This window comes from Palaemon carinicauda, chromosome 30 (genome assembly GCF_036898095.1).
Source record: "Palaemon carinicauda isolate YSFRI2023 chromosome 30, ASM3689809v2, whole genome shotgun sequence".
Classification (NCBI taxonomy): Eukaryota; Metazoa; Arthropoda; class Malacostraca; order Decapoda; family Palaemonidae; genus Palaemon; species Palaemon carinicauda.
Genome location: NC_090754.1, coordinates 34955222 through 34978830, shown reverse-complemented (window position 1 = coordinate 34978830; position 23609 = coordinate 34955222). Strand labels below are relative to the sequence as shown.

The 23609-nt window shown below is 39.9% G+C and overlaps 1 long non-coding RNA gene across 4 annotated transcripts in view; it reads right to left on the bottom strand.

Annotated features, from left to right (window-relative positions):
* The window catches only part of LOC137623706 (uncharacterized), a 43807-nt gene that overhangs the window by 13805 nt on the left and 6393 nt on the right, over positions 1-23609 (bottom strand). The window lies entirely within an intron of this gene.

Here is a 23609-nt window from a genome sequence, read left to right as displayed (position 1 = left end):
AAAGTATGACCACAGTAAATGGTATAGTGAGGTAAACAATGAATTTTCAAAAAATAAATCTAGAAATCAATAAAGAACGCAGAGAATAATAGAAAATAGTGCAAAAAAACATGTTCCACATTGCCAACGAAGTTATTTTGTTGGTAAAGAAATAAAGGAAGGTAGGTTAATAGATCGTTAAACTAACCCGTACCGGAGACCGGATGCCAATGCTTAATCTAATTTTGTAGAATATAAAAGATTTACCACACTGGAAACTAACTACATCAACTTATTTGACCTGTATAATACTGACAACTATAGATCTTTTTAACAGGTGTTAGTAATGAAACTTATTTTATCAGAAATCAAGCCCAAAACCGTAATAAAATTAAGGTGAGCATGGTATAAAAAAAAAAAAAAAAAAAAAAAAAAAAAAAAACAGAAATCTTGCCTTTGGACATATCGATTGGGTTTTGATAGATTATCAACTCATGAGGAAAATCCAAACTCACATTACATGTAAGGTTGATGTCACAAGCTGCAGATGCACCCAATAATGCACCGTAAACGTTACTCGAGTAACCATGCAGTTTTAACAGTTCTAATTTTACCTACGATCACTATTTCTTCAATAATACTATAAAATCCCCTTTACTTTTATTTCATAGTACAACTGCATTCTTTAACCAGCAGACATGTACCTTGGCACTGAATGGCCCTCCCAACCAATGCGTCAGGCCATATGGTCCAGATTCTACAAGTCAAAATTACAAACCTAAACCTGAATAAACCACTCAACTTCTAGTGAAACTATGTTAAATTATCCAAACATTTGAAAGCAAGAAAGAGTATCATATCCTACATCATTCTCAATAAACAATGTTAGCTTCGTATAATTTCCTATCCTTAGAGGACAAGTTACGGGCCATGGAATTAGTAAAAAAAGATGTTCTGCAAAAGAGAACAGACAAAACCTGAAGTCAAGCTGGAAGATCAGACAGCAACCATCATGGAAGTAGGCTTCTTTGAATGCATAAGTCAATGAAATTGACGTCCGTAAGTTCTCCCGTATGGAAAGCCTGAAAAAACACATGAAACTAGAAACTGAGGACATTGATTACCCCTATCTTGGTACACTTTACAGTAGTGTGACGGGCCGAGAGAAGGTTATGACTCAAAGACAGGATGAAAGCAACTGAGTGAGTTTATTATAGAACACACTCCTTTATATACAAAAGCTCAAGGCAACTGGAAATTTCATGTTCAAAACCGACATTGTTACCGGTGAGAAAAACCAGCATGTTTATTCAGGTTCTTTTTAGTGCGAGGGAAGAGCAAAGATACAAGCATAATATATACACAAAATGAACTATGTACGATCGTGTGACACACGGTTCGTACATGGCTCCCCCCATAAAAATGACATACTGTACATGTTAAATGGGGTGCCCTGATCTAGAGAGGTGAACTGTAGGCGGGTCATCTGGCAGGAGATAAGCAGGTTTTAGACAATCAATGGAGACCCAGTCTTCTTTGCCACGAATGTTTAGTAGGAATCCGTTCGGACAGCGTCGGATCACAAGGAAGGGCCCGTGTAAGGGAGCGTTAGCGGTGGCTTGCTAGTGTCGTTGCGCAGGAAGACGTGCGTTGCAGAGTGCAAGTCTGTTGGTATGTGATGCTTCGCTGGGGGCTTTGTAAGTCTGGCGGCATGGAGTAAATTTTTTCACGATGTGACGTATGCACTGGAGATCGTCGGAGGAGGTTGTAAAAGGAAAAAATTCGGCAGGGACGACCAACGGGTCGCCATACACCATTTCAGCTGCTGAGACGTCGAGGGCGTCTTTAGGAGGGGTCATTAGTCCCAGGAGGACCTAGGGAAGCTGAGTAAACCAGTTGGAATCCTTGCAGCGGGACATTAAAGCTGCTTTGAGGGTGTGATGAAATCGTTCAACCATTCCATTGGCAGCAAGGTTGTAGGCAGTTATCTGATGTAGGGTGATGCCCAGGAGTTTCGCTAACGATGTCCACTACTGAGAGGTGAAAGTGGTACCCCTGTCAGAAGTAATATGCTCAGGGATACCAAATCTTGCAATCCACCTTGAGAGTAAGGCAGATGTACATGAGGCGGACGTTGCAGTTTCCATGGGAATGGCTTCAGGCCAACGAGTGGAGCAGTCGATGAAGGTAAACGGGTAACGATGTCTTTGTGATGTGGGCAGGGGCCTACAACGTCAACGTAAATGTGTGCGAAATAACGCCGAGGTTGAGGAAAGGTGCCCACTCCTGAGTCCGTGTGTCGATGTACTCTGGAAGTTTGGCAAGAAGTACAGGCAGGGACCCAATCCTTAGCATCCTTAGAAATGCCGTGCCAAATGAACTTCGTCTTCAGCAGCTGTGCAGAAGAATGACACTAGGGATGTGAAAGGCCATGAATGAAATTAAACACCTGCCGGCGCATGGGAGCAGGAATCCAAGGTCGCGGTCTACCAGTACTGACGTCACAGAGGAGGGTGGTGTTGGAGTCTTCGAGGGGGAAGTCTTCCCAACGGAGGGACGTGCAGGATGTCTTGCATGCTTGATACTCTGGATCCTATCGTTGGGCTTCAGCCAGGGCATTGTAATCCAATCCCAGTTGAACGGCAGCCAACGTGTTTTCTTGACAGGGCATCGGCAACGGGATTCATTTTCCCAGGGACGTATTGAAAGGTGCAATTGTATTCAGCCACGATGGAGAGATGTCGGCGTTGACGGGCGGACCAGGCGTCAGACTGTAGAGTGAAGACATGCACCAGAGGCATTGTGGTCTGTGCGAATGACGAAGGGCGTACCTTCTAAAAAATGGCAAAAGTGACGAACAGCCAAGTGCGCTGCCAGCAATTCGCGATCGAAGGTAGAATAACCCAATTCTGCCTTGAACAGTTTTCTGCTGAAGGAGGCTAATGGGCGGGGCGAGCCGTTGACCACCTGCTCGAGTACTGCACCAGTAGCGAAGTCGCTGGCATCGGTGGAGAGAAAGAGAGAGGCATGTGGGATAGGAAAAGTGAGAGCCGCAGCGGTTGATAGGGCCTTCTTTGCATTGCAGAAGGCCGCTTCTTGAAGGGGACCCCACTTCAGGTCCTTTGGCTTGCCCTTGAGGGAGGCATAGAGGGGAGCAAGAGTGGCGGCAATGGCTGGGAGAAAGCGGTGATATTAGTTGATCATGCCCAAGAATTCCTGCAGAGCTTTGACGGTCGAGGGCGCGGGGAAGTCCTGAACGGCTGCTACCTTCTCAGGGAGGGGATGGACTCCTTCAGGAGTGATGCGGTGCCCTAAGAATGACACTTCATTGGTGCCAAAGGTACACTTGTCGTAGCGGACTACAAGGCCGTTTTGTTGCAGGCGGCCGAGCACGATGCGCAGGTGATGGAGGTGTTCCTCTTTTGAGGAGGAGAACACAAGTATATCGTCCACATAACATACACAGAAGGGGAGGTCCCCTAAGATGCCATCCATGAGACGTTGAAATGTGGCCCCAGCATTACGAAGGCCAAAACAGGAGTAATTGAAGGTATATGTACCAAACGGGTTAGGTACTATTCAGCGCGGCCAGCTCAGCGCCACTGATTCAGCGCCGCCAGTTCAGCGCCTGATAATTTCAGCGCCAAAAAAAATTAGCGACAGCCATCTCAGCGCCAGAAGAAATTTTAACTCTCTCTCTCTCTCTCTCTCTCTCTCTCTCTCTCTCTCTCTCTCTCTCTCTCCACACAGTAGTTTGTATAATTTCAGTACCAAACCGCTATTTATTGATCTCGGTGGTTCCATTGCTTAATTAAAATCTCTCTCTCTCTCTCTCTCTCTCTCTCTCTCTCTCTCTCTCTCTCTCTCTCTTCACACAGTAGTTTGTATAACTTCAGCGACATACCGCTACTTATTGATTTCGGTGATTCCGTTGTTTAATTGAAAACTTTAAAAGATATTCGTAAACATTTGTAAACCGTGATTTAGTTAAAAAAAAAATCATCTGCTAAATACAGTCTTTGGGAAACCATGGAGGATACAGTTCAGAGTCAGAGAGGACGAGCAAAATTCTGTCATGATGGATATATATAGATTTGATATAGAAAGCAAGACACAAACAAATGTAAAGTTCTGGAGCTGCCATGAAGACGGTAGATGTGCCAGAATTCATACGTTTTCTAAAGAAAATTAATTATCATACCCATCCCCCATCTGCAGTGGCGGTAGAAGTTGAAAAGGCGAAAACGTATGCACGTCAGTGAGCCGACGACACTTACGAAGGACCGAGTACTATAATCAACAAATCTTTGGAAAATATGTCTCAAGCTGCTATTGCCCAGCTGCCGAACCGACAAGCGATGCGTAAGCTTATTCGACGCAAAAGGAACTTTTTTTTTTTGGACTATTTTAACTATTCAGTAGGATAAATACTTTTTATCAATAAATATTTGTTCAAAACCTTTTCTATTGTTTATAAACACGGTAGTATAAATACTTATCAATGAATATTTGTTCAAAACCTCTTCTTTTGTTTATAAACACACACACACACACACACAAATTCCACACTTCCACGGCGCTGAAACGTCTGGCGCTGAAAAGGCATGGCGCTGAAAAGGCTGGTGCTGAACTGGCGGCGCTGAATCGGCGGCGCTGAGCTGGCGGCGCTGAAACGTCCCTACCCCGTACCAAACAGAGTGGTGATGGTGGTCTTGGAGATGTCTTCTGGGTTCATAGGAACCTGATAATACCCCTTCAGGAGGTCGAGCGTAGAGAAAACCTCTGCTTTGTGCAGGTAGGAGGTCACGTCTGCGATGTTTTGGAGGGGGTAGTGATCCGGTTCTGTTTGCATGTTCAGGCGCCTGTAATCCCCGCACGGACGGAGGGAGCCGTCTTTCTTCAGAATGATGTGTAAGGGCGACGACCATGGGCTGGAGGCCTTTTGGCAAATGCCCATTTCCTCCTTTTCGGCGAACGACTGTTTGGCGGCTCCTAATTATTCCGGTGCCAGACGTCTGAATTTTGCGAAGTCTGGGGGTCCTGTCGTCTTGATATTGTGATAAATACCGTGATTGGCAGGAGCCGTGGGCGTTTGGCGTAGTTCTGGACGGAAAACTTCCGGGTACGATGTGAGGAGGTGGGCGTAGGCATTCGTGGGTGCGCTGATGTGGAGAGCGAGGCTGGAGGGCGCGGATTGAAGAGGTGTCGACAAGTACGAGACTGCGTTGACCAATCGTCGGTGGGCAACATCGACCAGAAGGTGGAAATGAGAGAAGAAATCCGCACCGAAGATTGGCAATGCGATATCAGCAACGAGATACTTCCAATTAAATTTACTGTTTCCGAACGACAATGTGAGGTTCTCGTAACCGTAGGTGGGTATCGCATATCCGTTGGCAGCTACCAAGCGGACGTCGGCAGACAGAGACAGACTACATCGTGTCCTGAAGAGTTCCCTTTGCAAAAGAGAACGACAAGCACCCGTGTCTACCAAAAATTGCACGCCCATTCCTGCATCATGTAAAAAGAAAAGATTAGAAACACGGGAGGCCACCGCCACGAGCGATGGCCTACTTAACACGTTTTTTGGCCACTGACAATCCTCGGTACATTTCTTCGTGGTTGCCCCGAATCTGAAGTGGTAGTAGCAAAACTGCGCCGGATGGGAGGTAGTAAGTGGCTGTAGAAGTCGTTAGTTGGGGCGCGAGCGAGTGGTGGGTGGTGGGTGGCTTTGTCGCCGCTTCGGCACATCACGGGGTAGGCGTGCATGTCCTACGGTATTCACGTCAGCTTCGGTTGACGTTGAATAGGCGTCCTCTTCGTCAGGGTGGAGGCGTTGATGGAGGTCTTGAAGTGGCTGTCCATAAGGGCGTTGGCTTTATCAAGTCCTTTATGGGTAAACTATCGACATTGGGTATGGCAGCGCATACAGCTTCGGATAAACGGCGTATCCAAAGGGCACGAAGTAGGTTCACCTCACGAGGAGAGCCGTCTGCGGCAGGTTGCAGGCGAGCGATGCTGGTCATTTCCCCGAGGGCGTGCAAAGCCCTTTGGTCCCCCAACGATTGTTGAGAGAGCTGAGAGAGCTGAAAAAGCTTCGCTATACGGGCGGCTGGCGACAGCGACTACTGCTGCAGAAGGTATGTTTTGAGGGCGTCATACGCTATTGGGGTGTCTCCTTGTTCACAAAGCCAGTCGGATATTTCCGGGAAGGTGTCCTCAGGTATCGCCGCCAGAACATAATCTGCTTTGGAGGTTGAGCGAGTCACGCCCTTGATGCGAAACTGGACTTCTGCGCGCTGAAACCAAGCAAATGCTTTCCCGCTGGCGAATGATGAAAGTTTCAATGGGGCAGCCTCAGCGCCATCTTCCGTCGAGTCCGCCATAGTATAAACGATGGAGGGGCGGGGGAGGGGGGGGGGTGAGGGTGGTGGAAGGCGGGAGGAGCGAGTCGACTCCCGGGGTAACCAATGTGACGGGCAGAGAGAAGATTGTGACTCAAAGACAGGATGAAAGCAACTGAGCGAGTTTATTATAGAACACTCTCCTTTATATACAAAAGCTCAGGGCAACAGGAAATTTCATGTTCTAAACCGACACCGTTACCTGTGAGAGAAACAGGCATGTTTATTCAGGTTCTTTTTAGTGCGAGGGAAGAGCGAAGATACAAGCATATTATATACACAAAATGATCTACGTACGATCGTGTGACACACGGTTGGTACAGTAGTATCTATTTCTCTAATCAAGAGCACTTATTTGTATATTTTTTGTAACTTCATACAGGAGACTACTAATGTTCATTATTAAAAGCATAAATGCTGGTTTGATGAAAATTGTTTTGCAAATATACTTTCCATGTTGATTGCAAATTTCAAACATAGCTCTCCAAAATAAGCCCGTACCACCTTAAACAGTATTGTAGGAGATTAATTCCAAAATTAATTTACACCACTTTAGCTTCTGAAGGCGAAGAACGTAAGTGATTAATGTTGTCTTAGGCATTAAAGAAATTACCCATGAACATACTTGTTTAAGAACATAGGATTCAAATGCATAACAAACAAATAGAATTCCTATAACAGTTACTTTTCCCCAAAAGCACTTTGTAGGAAATTTATTTAAGAGAAATATTGTTGAAAACAGATCCTACAACCCTGGCGGATTTAAACCAATGTCGGCAGCGAATACAAAGTCTAGCAGTCAGGACGTGGAAAGGTTTCTTATCACCATTGAGGTAATATTGCTACTGCTGCCTGAGGGCATCTCATAGAGTTGGTTTATTGAAAATTGATAAAAATTTTCCAGCTTGAACGATCGTTTTTAAAAAGCTTACTTTACATGAATGAAAAAATCACAACGTTAAATATCCCTTTAAGGCATATGATGATTATTCAATTTCCTAGTATAAAAATAATTGAATGCTTTTTTTCTCATTAAATAGGACCCTATGGAGTGCTCGAGTACATCTTACACATCGTGGAGGAAATTTTCCACCATATAATTTGTTGTTAAAGACGAACAAGAAGGAAAAAACTAGGTTACATATACTTGTATTTAAACTAATTAAACATCAAATAACTTGGAAACCTATCTACAGACAAAAAAAAAACTACTAATCAGAAAAAACTCCAAAACAGTAACTTACTGTTTACAAAGAATTTTTCTTGTTAGAGAACAGAAATATCTGCCCATCTATTTCAAAGCTACCCAGTTACTTTCCAACTTGAGAGTAGTAAAGGAAAAAACAATGTTTTATGCTAAAAACTAGGTTACATATACTTGTCATCAAACTAATTAAACATCAAATAACTTGTATATAAAGACAAAAAAGAAAAAAAACTACGTTAACAAAGATTTTTCTGGAATTTAGAGAACAAAAATATCTGCCCATCTATTTCAATGCTACCCAGTTACTTTTCAAGAGCAGTAAAGGAAAAAACAACGTTTTATGCTAAACTCCAAATATATTCACAACGCTTGGTAGTGCAGTTTTGATTAACACAAAGCTTTATCCTAAAGCTTACCAAGATTGAATTCACTGTTAAAATTCCTAAAAGAAAAAGGACACCTTGCTCTACAAAGTGAGATTTGACGTTAATAAGGTACTCAAAATAAAGGCCAAAGTTAAGAAATTTGTGCACTACGTTAATCATTCATTCGTCCTTACAGATTCCAGAATTACATTAACACACTATCATATACAAGATGCTATTCTCCCTTGTGGGATTGAGCTGGCTACACAACTCCTAACCAGTGGTACTGAGGAATCATTGATACTTAGGCACGAGATCTGGAATCCTCTTTAGATATAATAGCAAAACCCTCATGGAAAAAAAACACCCTCCATTACCATCAGAGACTTCGTGTATAAAGGGGGTTGAGGCTGTCTGGGACCTTGGATCTTGTGCCAACGGGTTCTGGGGCTTAACCAAAACCTGTCACAAAACCAAAAGAGCCCTCATTCCAATCCTTAGCATCGGATTATTACATAAGAGTTTGCACAACTCGCCTGCACTCTTTGTTAATCCTAAGACTAGCAAAAGGTTAAGTCTTTTAAAGTCAGATCTCTGCTTGATGACCTCAAAAGCTCATAAAGAGTGTGTGGAAGAGCCTTGACGAAATGGGTCCCGTCCCAATCCAGGGCCAGAGTTCCCAAGGTGGACAATACTGCTTAAAGTGTATAACAACCATAAACAGTAGAAATACTGTGTTTGTGGCAGGGTCATAGCCTTTGACTGCCATGACTGGGGCACTTCTCTCTGCAGTAAAAGACTAGCAAGTGTCATTTGCACAAGAGATGTGCTAACAGTTTTCCCACCTCTACAACTCCCAATTGAAGAACAGGGATTAATTTCCTTGTAGAAGACCAACACAGGTATTTAGAGATCCACTGTGAATTCCCGCATAAAAAGTCATTTGCTCTGAGGAAATTCTGTCTAAGTCTCCAACCATGAAGGGCAAGAGACTTCATAGATTGGTGTTATTTCTGAATGTGTGGCTGACAAAAATTGTTCCTTAGGGGTTAATTCTCTCGGGGCCCCCCAGCTTTGCAAGCAGAGAAGTCAAGGTTTGAGCAATCATTGATGACTAAGCTTCCCTAAGGGGAGAAAGTAATCTGGTTACTCCAACAGGAACCAGAACACAGAGGGAACCATATGACAGGGCAAGCAGCAAGCACACACTGTGGCACTCATAACATACACAGAAGCTGGATTCACAGGTGCAGGAAGGGAGGGAGCCACATGCCCCAGGGTCACAGCCATAGGGGCAAGGGTGACTGACACAGTGATGACTGTCAAAGGGGTGAATAGCACAAGGGAAATGTTCACTGAAGCGACACAGGTATTATCAGACCCAGGAACTTTTTGTGCTCTTTCGACTTCGGTAACTACCACCACAGGTGAGTAAGCATTCTAATGCCCTCTCAGTTTCGTCATATCACTTACTACAGGGGCAAAAACTTTCTTTCCAGCATCCATGAGCTTAGGGCTCACTACAGGGATCACCATTGAGATCAATGGTAATGGGGCAACTGACGCATGGATCATTGGCACTGGCATCACATCTAAAATTACTAGTCATCAGTAGAACTACTGGCATTTGTGACAACGGGTTGAAGTAATCTTTGCTACCAGCCCTCTCAGGAAAGACGTCGAGGGCCTATCTGCAAGTATTAAGGAAGGAAGGTCAACCCTTCCTGAAGTCCAATTTATATCAGCATTTTGTATGGCAAAAGTAGAGCTCCCAGGGCCTGCTGGTGTGCGTTGGTCACTAAGGGAGCTCCACTCACCAATGCAGATCAGAGGCCTCCACCTCCTGATACATACTCTTAGGGCCAAGTCAGGTGCGTATGCCCAGAAGCCTTAGTGATAGGTGAAGTTGACGAGTAGAATAAGTAACTATGAAGTCTTTCCAGGATCATATTTGATGTTGCCAAGTATGACGCCAGAGAAGATTTTCTTCTTTTTCTTTAAAACATAAGCCACGACCTACACTAAGCACATGGGGTATGACTGAAAACAGTCATGCCCCTTATAAGAAGCACAGAGAGAGAGAGAGAGAGAGAGAGAGAGAGAGAGAGAGAGAGAGAGAGAGAGAGAGAGAGAGAGAGAGAGAGAGTGTGTCAATACCTAGTCTTGTCATTAAGACTACTGCAGCGACCACCCTTTTCTCTAGCATTTACGAATTTGAGTCACATCGACAATCCTAGAAATCTGGTTTTTGCAAAGGAAGAGGAAAATAATCAAAAGGTTTTGAACAGATCACAACAGTACGTCCTTACTCGCTGCGGACAAAAACATAAGTGAAGAGAGTTTTGACAGGAAAGTGGATGAGGCTGCTCACTTTCACTCAACATCCGCCAACAAATTCAATGGTTGTTCCAGCTCCGTTGAAGACATTCCCTATTTTAAATGACAAAAGTTTTGTTTACACATAGGAACAATAGCTCTTTAATAATTATCAATATTTAATCAGTATGGGACATCGCAAACAGACAGTATTATATGATTCGCTATATACTGCAACCAAGTTCCATGTACAGAATGTTTTCACACCCACCTTAACAAAGTTATCCGGGAATTACCTTTTTCGGAACATGAATTATCAAAGAATTCCCCAAAGGTTCGGCATCTTTTTTGACAAGGAAACTTAAGACTTTTATATTCCTTGAAGAGACAACATTAAGGAAATGTGTTTTTATATACAGCAAAGAAAAATTAAGAACATTGCTTCCTTATAATCAGAGAAGAGAAATAACTACAGTATGTCTTTACGTACAGCGAAGAAACTAACATCTAAGTCACCTGACCTTACATTCAGTGTAGAAAAATTTAATCATATCTGGGTGCCCTTATATCCTTTGAAGATGAGGAAATTAAGGTCATGTGTTCTAATATTCAGCTTAGGGATGGAAATCAAGGTAGAGTTTGCGAATATCCGACATCATCTTAAGCTGCTTAAACCATTCACTAATTTTACCTTACCAATTACTGTACCTCGAGTCGTAACCTATAACCCTTATAAATGTAAGCAAGGTTATATCAAGTACATAGAATTGCTATAACTTTTCACGCATAAAAAAGGAAAATAGGTTTTAAAGAATCAATATTGATACCTCTCAATTTAGAACAGTCCTCGGAACATCAAAAGTATATGAAGTTAGACAGCAATTAAAAGTCAGAACAACCAAATCGTTTTCAATACAAAACTTCTACACGAATGGCTTCAAATACATAAAATTGCCTCCATAAAAACGGTTGTGCGCTATTTTGGTGTAGAAAAACTTGCCAACTAACAAATTTAGTCTTTAGCTATATACGTTTCTTCATCTATTTATATTTTTTCAATGATTTGAGCAAATTAAACCGATTACTTCCACCAGGCTATTTTTTTCCCTGATGAAACCATTAAGCTTATAACATCTTGCTTTTCCGCCTAGAGTTATAACTTGGATAGTAATGATAACAATAATGATAATAACTGGTTTTGTATAAAGGGTAGGGAGTGAAAACTCAAAAAAAAATAATACTTGTTAATTGTTTATAACAACAAATCTAAGCAAATAATCTCCTGTTCAAAGAGAGTTATCCATCTTCCATGCTACTGAGCTTTTGTGCAACATGGATCAGTCTCTTGCAAATAGGTGAATGCACAGTCGGCGGCCAAAGCAGTGTCACCACCACAGTTTCACGGACTCCCTAAAATCTATAGATGTCATAAACTTGGAAGCAACCTTAGAAGCGTCCCGGGGAGTGAAGTTACGGAGGAAATGAAAGAGTAAAGCTTTTAGCGGACCCAGGGGTGAGGAAAGAAACTATTAGCTTTGAGCAAGTATTAGTTTTTCATTTTATAATAAAATTTATCTTTGCGTAAAATCATAATTACGTTTTGATATTCTATATTTTTCTATAATCTGGAGGATATGGTCAAAGTATTGAAAAACATGAAATAATCGGATCACCTGAAGATAAGCGACCCCAACTAGACTCACCTGAAGAAGAGAGGCCCTGATTTTCTCCACCTGAATATAAGCGACCCCAGCTTATTGAAGTCTCCAGTTGATCTATTTTGTCTTATAATAGCCTACTATAGAAAAAAGGAAAAAAAATATATATTCATTAAAACTACTTTATGAAATATTTGTTAAAAAGAACAAATTTATACAAACAATCCATATTCTACTAAAAGCAATTTCAGTACAAAAATAATCGAACCTACCATTAAAACACCTTTCAAACCACATATATTGTTGTAAATATGTATTTAAAATTCTCTCTTGCATCCACGCATTTCCTTAATCCTTGATTTATGCTTGTTCCAATAACTTTCGATGGCCTGTGTATGTGCTCCTGTTTCTGTATTGATAAAGTTATGAGAATGATTTACGGTCTGTTACTGAAATCTTATAATGATTGAATTTTTGAATAAGCTTTCCAATCATCACTGTATATTACTGAACCAGGCAAAACAACTTTTTTTTTTTATGATTTGAAGTAGAATAGCAGCAACACGTGTTTCAATGATCACCATATGTCCAACACTTAATGCTAGTGTCGACCATTACAAATACTCATAATGGCCGATTTGGTGCACGTACTCTGATATTTGCTTTTGCGTGCAAAGCAAGACTCGTCAATTTGTGCAATTATGCCATTACTACCAAGTCTAACCGGGTTTGCCTCAAAATACTTCATGCAGATTTCTCTGATAAGAAAACTGTAAATATCAATCATATTTTTTTCTGAAATATTTAGAATATTATCCTGAATCCACTTTTGCAGTGGAAGTTTAGATTAAGCAAAAAATGAGTCCTTACAAATAGAAATTTTGCTTTTGAATTTAGTATACTCCTTAAATTGGAATTTCTACACACAATTATCTTTTATAGAAGACAGCTTAGTCTCTTAGCCAGTAAAGAAATATAAGATTTTTTTTTTTAATAACGTTAATTTAAAAAAAGTATATTTGCTACCATATAGATAAGTTGGTTAGAACTTTTATTGATTAGTCTCACTCATGTCGTTAAACTGATAGTAATTAACTTATAAACTTGTTAATTAGCTTGTTAGTCCCATTCTTAGATTTAAATTCCTTACCTGAAGAAAAAAAAAAAAAAAAAAAAAAATAAGACCCCAATTTTTTCCACCTGTAGATGAGCGACCCCAGCGAGTGTTGGAGTCCCCAAATCTTCAGGTGATCCAAATAATCTAATGCTTGTTAAAACCACAACGATTTCTGTGTTCAAAAATGATAACCCTCTCCTATTGTCTAATATGCATTTTCAGTATTTAGAAATTAAATATGAAATGGCCGAAGTTGAAACTATCTCTGTTGGTCACAATTTCTATTCTTAATATAATTTTTAAGCAAATCATCTGGGTTTTTTAACAGCGTAGGACACGGCCCCTTTGCTGGCCAACTATAACGTCCGTTTCTGCGTCATTATATAACCACTCTTTCACCCCTTGACTTTATGAATCAGGTTATTGTCATTCACCAGAACGATAGGAAGTGTATTAGGAATAGCCATAGTTCCCACTGTAGGCAAGAACGGTTAATCCAATACGTCAATATAACCATTACTTGCGAATCTTCCCAACAATTTGACAAACTCCCCGGGCGGCCCCTCAGCCAACATCCAACCCCAGAAATTATTAAGAATCTTCCACTATTGCTCCTTTATTTATTTGTTTATTTTTTATTTATTTTTATTATTATTTTTTTTTTATTTTTTTTTTTTTTTTGCATCATAGCGGGTGTTGCCCATCTCCAACAGTGTCTTGCTCGTGTTTTTACAGAAGTGAAGTATTTTTCATGAGGGAAAATTACATTTTTCGAAAATTTGTGATCATAAGGGTTATATTAACTATACAAAACAAATCCAAGGTTACATTCTTCTCGCGGTTGCGTTAGAGTTTCCTAATCAGCAGGGATATAGCAATTAATATTAGATTCCTAGAAGCTAATATTGAGGTGCTTGGGTGGAAACAAAATAAGATTCAGGAAAGACAATTTTTACAATTTTTCATTTCAGAAATAGCCTGATACAAAACATTAAGTGTGTAGGATAAAAAATAACATTTAACTGTTCTTAAGATTAAGAAAATGTTTCTGGGAGAACTAGATCCCTGTTACGAGATTAAATTACCTAAAACAACTATAGCAACGCTTGATGTGTAAATAAATAAGTCCCCAAAGAAACCGTTGAATTATAAAACAGTTTGAGCCTTGAGGACGACTAATTGTGAATGTATATGAAAACACCTATTGGCTTGGTCACAGGGCATCGGTAAAACAAAACAGCCATCTAATGCTCTGATGAGAATAAAGATTAAATACGACGTAACTTCAAATACATTAATGCATTATGACACGACACCATTTTCCTCTTTTAGAGACAAAAGATTTAATCATTGCAGATAATTACCATCAAAACATGATGAATTGCTCGACTTCTAACCTCGAGGGCTAATTTTGACATCAGTTTTATCATTTCCTTGTTAGATGACAAAACTACCGAACAAGACGCCTATATAACTCCGAATTTAGTAGCTATTTACAGATTTCGTGTGCTTCTATGACGGAAATACGTAAACATAGTTGGTTATGATTGATAGAGAGAGAGAGAGAGAGAGAGAGAGAGAGAGAGAGAGAGAGAGAGAGAGAGAGAGAGAGAGAGAGAGAGAGAATTTCTAGCATGCGCGGATTTTCAAATATAAATTGGAGTTGAATGTCCTCATATATGTCTTCTTATTGTGTTCATAATGTCTTTCATATTAAACAAATGAATGGTTTCGAAAAAAGTATAAAGATTATTTATTCATTAATTAACATAAGAAATATTCCAAAGAAAATCTGACCTTCAAACTAATGTTTCCTAGCCTCTCCTCAAAACTCCGAACGGCTTAAACAACCAAACCCTCTCTTCCCCGATTGTACCGCCTCTTTCCCCTGAGATTCTCAATAGAAAAAGGGGGTGAAAGTAAGGTGGGGTAGGCGACAATTCTTTTGGCACTGACTGTACATAATAGTATGCTTATAATCTTCTTCCCCATTTCTATTCCCTACTTTATGGGGTCGGTTGCCTGATACGGCCTCTCCAATGCCTTCGATCAAATGCGGAGTAAAGGATCAAAGGGGGTTTTCTCTGAAATCCATGAAGAAACTATAGAAAATAAATAAGTTGATGGGTAACCGAAATGTGTCTTATGACCATTACCCGTTTTCATTAACCTGAAATATTATGATACGGTATAATATATCAGCCAACAAATTTTGCCAATGAAAAAGTAAAAAAAAAATGGCTAGCACTATCTTGATAATATAAAATTTAACGTTGCATACAATGCAGAAATATGGTATGATAAAAAATACTTTTAGAATTTACCTGTTCGTTCTCCCTAGTTACTATAGTTAAGGACGGGACAACATTTTCAGATAATGTTTTTCTTATAGAAAACTCCCGTTTCTTCGAAAGTGACATTTATTTTCACCAAAAAGAAATAGTTAGCGAGATGTACCCTAATATATCGACCAACAACAGGAGCTGCCCAGTTGGAACCTGGATTTTAGGGTGGGTAAAATATACTGGGGAAACGGTAAATAATGGTACAACAAACCTTTTCTTCTTTATACAGTATTTTCTGGGACATAATAAACCCATGGAAGATAACACAAATTATTTACATCATTTACTACTTGGATATTTTTCATACGTTTGTTGACATTCTGCGAAATGGTCCTTAATACGTGCGTACATACCTTTGTTGCGAATTAACCAGTTTAGAGCTTTAGCGCATTAACTTCTACTCCGCTTATTTTTTTCACCAAAAGGATTACTCGTCTTTGTATAGGCCATACCGTTTCCTACTTCTACCAATACAAGGCGAAATACCTTTTTACCCCGGGAGTCCGGGACATTCACCTATTCTACTCGACTTGACCGTACTGATTCCGTGCGCATTTATTCATTGACGCAATGTATATATTTCTTATTTTAATTAGTTTTAACTTGTTACCACGTCCTGTTTCAGTTGTTTCACACCGTTTATCTCGTTATTACAACATTTGATAGTATTCCCACACAAATATCATCTATCTTGTTCTTGACTTGAACCTACTAATTCACTATTTATTTCTTCACTTGTTCTACCTCACCCCCATATACATATGAATATTTCCTTTTTCACAAGTTCGAACCCCATCCTGTTTTAGTCATTTTTTTCTCTTTTGGGGGGGGGGGATGATTACAGTATTGCATTCAGTTTTCATGCAACAAATACCTGCTTTGGACGAGTTTACTTACAGACGCCTTACTGCTTAACACTGTTCTTCCTGTTAACCAATCATAGCCCCATATTGATTGTTTTGTTATGGAGTGTCCAATATCGAATTGTAATGGCTTACGATAATGTCACAATCATAGGGCAAGGAGTTTTTTGTTATTGGATTTTAGGTTTTGTGACCTGGGAAGCTAAAACCATAAAAAGATAAAAAAAATATCCCCCAAATAGTGACTCACGGGGCTAGCGTGCGCAGTTCAATATGTACTGCTTGCCAGAGCATAGAAGCAATCCTGTTTTTTTTTTTCTTTTTTTGTGAGCGAAGTGAACCATGGCGGAGCGAAAACCATTGTACGCATGCCAGAACCTATGAGCAGTGATGTTTGGTTTCTTTTGCGAGCAACCGAGCAATGTCCGAGCAAAATCTCTAGTTTTTTTTTTTTTTTAAATATCGCTAAAATAATGAACCACAAGAAAGCGAAGAAAATGAGGTGATAGTTTGATTTATGGGAAAAACATTTTCCTATTATCTTTTACCATTATTTCAAAGGGTCTAACAGGCGATCCGTTTTTTTTGACATTGAAATGAAGGTCAAATTTGGTGAAAAAAACATTTGCTACAAGAAAAACTTTTTTCTATTAGAAAATGTTGTCCCATCTTTAACTACAATTTTACCGTTATAACGCACGTGTTTCACACTCACTGATATTGTAATGGTATTTTCCTTTTTATTTTATATCTCACTCTTCAATTCACTGATAACAGAAACTGTTTAAGCCTGTCTTTTCATGAATTGATGTGTGTGAATTTTTGTGACCACCTTCCACTGAAACGTTTATATAAGCTCGCTGTCTGTTGAAATAAAGTTAGTTGCATTCATCTTGCCTCTTAGTTACAACTTAATGGCTCTCCCACACATTGGTGACCAACAGATGGACTTGCTCCCTCCTGCCATCTCCATCACTGCTGTGCCCTGCTGTTTAATGATACCACCCAAAGAACCAGACTCCTCCGCGCACACTACCTCAATGAAACTGCCGCCCTTCGCTAGCTGAGAAGCGTTCTCCTGGTTTCAGCACTCCGAGGTCCAGTTTCGCATCAAGGGCATGACTCGGTCAATCACCAAAGCAGATTATGTTCTCACGGCGATCCCCTAAAACACTTTCCCGGAAATCTCAGATTGGCTTTGCAAGAAAAGGGACATTACAATAACATACAATACCCTCAAAACATGCCTCATGAAGCAGTACTCGCCATCACCATCCTCCCATATAGCCAAGCTTTTTCAACTCTCTCAACAAATGTTGGGGGACCAAAAGTTTTCGCTCGCTCTCAAGGAAACGACCAGTAATGCTCCCCTGCAACCTACCGCAGACTGCTGTCCTCATGAGGTGAACCTACTTCGTGACCTTTGGGCGTCTTTCACTGGATGGTTTGGCAGCTGCTAAACAAACGTTCACCGAGATGGAAGAAATGTGCCTTTGCCAAAAGGCCTCAAGCCCATGGTCAACACCCTTGCACATTGTCCTGAAGAAAGATGACTCCCTACGCCCTTGTGGGGATTACAGGCGTTTCAACATGCAGACAGAACCGGATCACTACCCCTCCAAAACACCACCGATGTCACCTCCTACATACACAAAAGGGAAGGTTTTCTCTAGCTCTACCTTTTAAAAGGGTATTATCAGGTGGCCATAAACCCAGAAGACATCCCAAAGACTGCCATCACCACCCCCCTTTGGTATATACACCTTCAATTAATCTTGTTTTGACAGTCGTAATGCTGGGGCCACTTTTCAACGCCTCATGGATGGCATCTTAGGGGACCTCCCCTTCTAAGTATGTTACGTGGACCACATACTTGAGTTCTCTTCCACCAAAGAGGAACACCTACATCACTCGCACACCCTGCTCAACCACCAATAACAGAACAGCCTTGTAGTCTGGTACAACAAGTGTACTTTTGGTGCCAACAAAGTATCGTTCTTAGGGCACCTCATCACTCCTGAAGGAGTCCACCCCCTCCCAGAGAAAGTAGCAGCCGTTCAGAACTTCCCCATGCCCTTGACCATTAAAGTACTCCAAGAATTCTTGGGCATGATCAATTATTATCACTGTTTTCTGCCAGCCATCACCACCACTCTTGGTCCCCTCTATGCCTCCCTTAAGGGAAAGATAAAGGACCTGAAGTGGGGTCCCCTTCAAGGAGTGGCCTTATGTAATACAAAGAATGCCCTTTCAACCGCTGCTGCTCTCACTTTTCCCCTGCCGCATGCCCCTCTCCTTTTCTCCACCGATGCCAGCAACATTGCTATTGGTGCAGTACTTGAGCAAATGGTCAACGGTTCACCCAGTCCATTGGCCTTCCTCAGTAGAAGACTCTCCAAGGCGGAATTCGGCTACCCTACCTTCAACAGCGAATTGCTGGTAGTGCGTTTGGCTGGCCGTAACTTTTGCCACTTCTTAGAAGGTATGCGCTTCGTCATTCTCATGGACCACATGCCTCTGGTGCAAGGCGTTACTCGACAGTCCAACGCCTGGTCCGCCCGTCAATGCCAACATATCTCCACCGTGGCCGAATGCAATTCTACCATTCAAAAAGACCCTGGGGAAATGAATCCCATTGCCGATGCCCTGTCAAGAAACACATTGGCTACCATTCACCTTGGATTGGATTACAATGCCTTGGCAGAAGCCAAACAAAAGGATCCGGAGTACCAAGCATGTAGAACATCCTGCACATCCCTCCGTTGGGAAAAAATCACTTTTGACGACTCCAACACCATCCTCTGTGATGTCAGTGCTCATAGATCTCGACCATGTATACCTGCTCCTATGCACCGACAGGCATTTCAATTCATTTACGGCCTTTCCCATTTCTCACGACACTCTTCTGCATAGCTACCAAAAACGAAGTTCAGTTGGCATGACATTACTAAGGATGCTAAGGATTGGGTCAGTGCCTGTACTTCTTGCAAAACTTCCCAAGTACAACGACACACTGATTCACGAGTGGGCAACTTCCCTCTACCTGAGCGTTGCTTTTCCAACATTCCCATCGATGTAGTGGGTCCCCTACCCACATCACAAGGACATCGTTACCTGTTTACCTTCATCAACTGCTCCACTCTTTGGCCTAAAGCCATTCCCATGGAAACTGCAACGTCCACCTCATGTACATCTGCCTTACTCTTAGGGTAGATAGTGAGTTTGGTATCCTTAAGCATATTACTTCTGGGAGGGGTATCACTTTCATCTCTCAACTGTGGACATTATTAGCGAATCTCCTGGGCATCTCCCTACATCAGACAACCACCTACAACACTGCTACCAACGGAATGGTTGAATGTTTTCATTGCACCATCAAAGCAGCTTTGATTTCCGGATGCAACGATGCCATCTGATTTACTCAGCTTCCCTGGGTCCTCCTGGGACTAAGGACCCCTCCTAAGGACATCCTGGATGTCTCGGCAGCGGAAATGATGTATGGCGACCCGTTGGTAGTCTGTAAATTTTTCTTTGTTGACAACCTCCTCCAACAATCTCCTGCACCTACGTCATGTGGAAAAATTTACTCCATGTCGCCAGACTTAAAAGCCCCTAGCGAAGCAACACATACCGACAGATTTCTGTAGAAATCTGTCGGTATGCGTTTCACTTTTCACTGCGCAACAACACCAACATACCACCGGTAACGCCCCCTTACACAGGCCCTTTTCTTTTGATCTGTCGAACAATGAAGGTGTTCTTACTTTACATCTGTGGCAAAGAAGACTGGGTCACTATTGATTGCCCTAAACCTGCGTATCTTCTTAAACCTACTTATCTTCTGCAAGATAACTTACAGTATGCCTCTCATGAGCAATGCACCCCATTTCACAGTTTTGACTATTTTAGGGGGCGAGCCATGTACCGCACTCGTTTCACACACACGTACATAGTAACGGTATTCACTTTTTTAATGTATATCTCTCTATACACCTCACTGTTAACAGAACCTGTTTAATCCTGTCTTTTCATGAATTGACGTGTTTAAATTTGTGAGACCTTCTTTCGATGAAGCTCTTGTATGTAAGCTCGCTTTCTGTTGAAATAAAGTTATTTTCATTCACTTTACCTCTCAGTTACAACCTAACGGCTCTCCTACACATCCTTTAGTGCTATTTGAAATATTTGATAATTTGGAATCCTGGGAGTATAAAGATTCTGGAATCAATAGACTAACTTGTTCCATAAGAAATTGCCTGTATTTCATATGATAAGGCTACCTAATATTCTCCTTATCATCTAGCATAACTTTTTTTCTAAGAAATTAATTATTTTGCAATTAAAATCAAACGAGATACTGCATAACTACTCAGAAAAAAATAATGAAAAATATTAAACAATGATAGTCATTCAATTTGTCTCGTTTGGTTTTGAATGCAGAATTTAAAAAGTCTCCATATAGACTCCCAATAAACAGAACAACGAAATTATTTGTTTTCCCATCGAAGAAGAAAACAATAATAGATTTAGAGGTGATTTTACCATATATTTTCCTTACTTGAAACACTGATTGCCTACTTCGAGAGGGATTATCCAATTATTCATCATATTAATAGCTAACAATCAAATGTCTAAAACTGTCGTTCAATAAAATATGGAATTTAGGAACAAAACGCGAATTCTCGTAAACAAGTGACCCATCATCCAAACAGGGGGGAAGAAAGTCTTCTGATAAATAATTAAAAACATATATCTACAAAACTTTACTAAAGTTATAAAATAACAATTTGACTTCAAAATGGTTCGTTAAAATGTAGCGTCATCACTGCTATGGGAATTCCAATTCATTAATATTCTTTAAACAAGTAATGGCCGAACTATTCCAATGCACCATGACCAATCTATATTCATCGTATCAATACCAATGTCAATTTATCTAAATGATTATTCGTTTCTATCAGTGTTAGTATAGCAAATTTATATATGTAGCCTACTGCCGGAGACAATTTATCATAGACTGTTGCTTTTTCTGCGAGTAAAAAACATAATGAATGTACTTAAGGTTATTTATGATAATTATATCATAATTACGGACAATTACATCATAATCCTATATGTTTAATAGGCTTTGTTTTAATCAAACTTATCCTAACTGATTAATAGAGATTATATGATATTGATTTTTTATGCTAGACGATTAAGAATAAATTGGGGAATTATGTGAAACAAGGGCAATTTCTTAAATAAACAGTGTTCCAAGAATCTTTCTACTCCCACCATTCAGTTATAAAATATTCCAAACAGCACTAAAAGACACAAAAGAAACTAGGTAGGACGAACAAATAAATAACATAATTCGTTTTATCATAGCAAATTCTATTTATATTTTCAGGTTGGTGATAGCCATCTCTTGCTCACGATTGACAAAATTTGTTGGCTAACATATTGTACAGAGTCATAGGCGTAATAAAAGAAGGGTGAAGAGCGCAAGTCACAAAGTACCAAACATTTTAAATTATCCATAAGATTATTAACCGTTTTCTATATTGGTATTTCTCATTTCATAGAAAACGTCAATTAATCCTCTACTCTCCACTATCATAGGCTCATTATCTTTATATATACAGTATACAGTACATTCACCACCCATTTGTAAGAAACTGGTCTATGTAGCAAACTAAATAACCAGTAATATAGAAGATGGCAGACCATTTGCTTAAATTTCTCAAGTCATTATCTATTAACGGCATTTTTACCGAGTTTGCATTCCCTACCCAATATACAGAACCTATTCCCGTTATTCAACGGCATATTTGAAACTGGATTAAAGAATTAATGTAAAATTTTGACAAAAACTTCTTTTGAATCAAATAGGTTATTTTGTGTCATTCCGAATGTCTGATGTCTCTCCCAGTCTGTGCATATTTCTACCCATTTTGAAATCTCGCCGTTAAATCACATTTCAGTTAGAAATAAAACATATCTTAGCGTATAATTAAAACGTTGCCTTCTTCCAGAAATAACAACTAGAGGATTTACTTTACGGATAAATTAAACCTGAACGGAAAGACAAATACATGAAAGTTACCTTACCAACACCTTTAAAATCAGTAATTTTTTATATCTATTTGCATAAAGGGAACTCCTTTTTCGCATGAATCTTTACAAATAGAATTTACCTATTCTACGTTTAATTTGAAATTCTCAAACTTCATAAATTTGCTATTATTAGTAAGGCTCCGATAGACAGGGTTTGGTTCACTCGAACTAAACATTCGCCAAATAAGCACGTATTCCTCGGTGATATCACAGTTCGTTTAAAAATACTGAAAAAAATATCTACATTATAAAAACTTACCTAAAATAATCTCGAAACACTTAAGCTGCTTTACTTATTGTAGTTTTTGTAATGATTTAAAACACATTTTCACGAATACTTATATCCTATGATAATCCATACATTGTGCATGAACAATTTAAGTTAGTACTCTTGGTCAGTATAATATCCTAACCTCACTACCGGAAAAGCTAGTCCTTTGCATGATTGCGAGAACAAGTTGTATTGTTCATTCTTTGGACTAATACATTATCATACACAATAATTCCCTTTCGATGGCTATGATGGCACCATACTTTCTCAAATGCCCAAATTTTTAGGTAATAAGTCTATATAATTCCTGCTCGACTGCTGTGAAATACTGAGTTTGTATTTGTATGATATATTTCCTGAATGATAATTTCAACTTCATAGAAAATCAGCTAACACATTACTTATCAAGACCTTTATTACAACATATCCGAAAGACTGTATATATCGAGGATTACGAAATTGGAACGTGACCTTCAAGACCTGATGAAGATAAGACTAAACTATTTAAGGGAAAACTCATCTACTGCAATATCAATGCCGATTTAGACGTCACCAATAAGTCTGTTTGTTCATTCTTAATCCTTATCATACAACATTCATCGTGTGAGACTTCTAATTTCCTGGTTTTATAACTAAACATTCCTGAATTCAACAAACCAGATACTCTGCACTTCTAAACTATGACTTATGTCTACTTTTTACTATTGTGATTATTTCCAAAATACAAATTGAAGGTCAGCTGATACGGGGAATAAACATTCTCCCTACTACATTTACTGTTTTGATTCCAGTTTGGGTTTACTGGGTTGTTAAATTTACATTAAAATCAGTAGATATCTTTTATTGTAGTGGGCATCATCATCTATGAATATGTGAGGTCACAATGTTTTATGTTGAAAAGCTGTTGCTATTGTTTGTATACGTAAGAATATACACAATAGAACTATTTATGATGTACCCACCAATTCCACCCATTAAAGAGAAA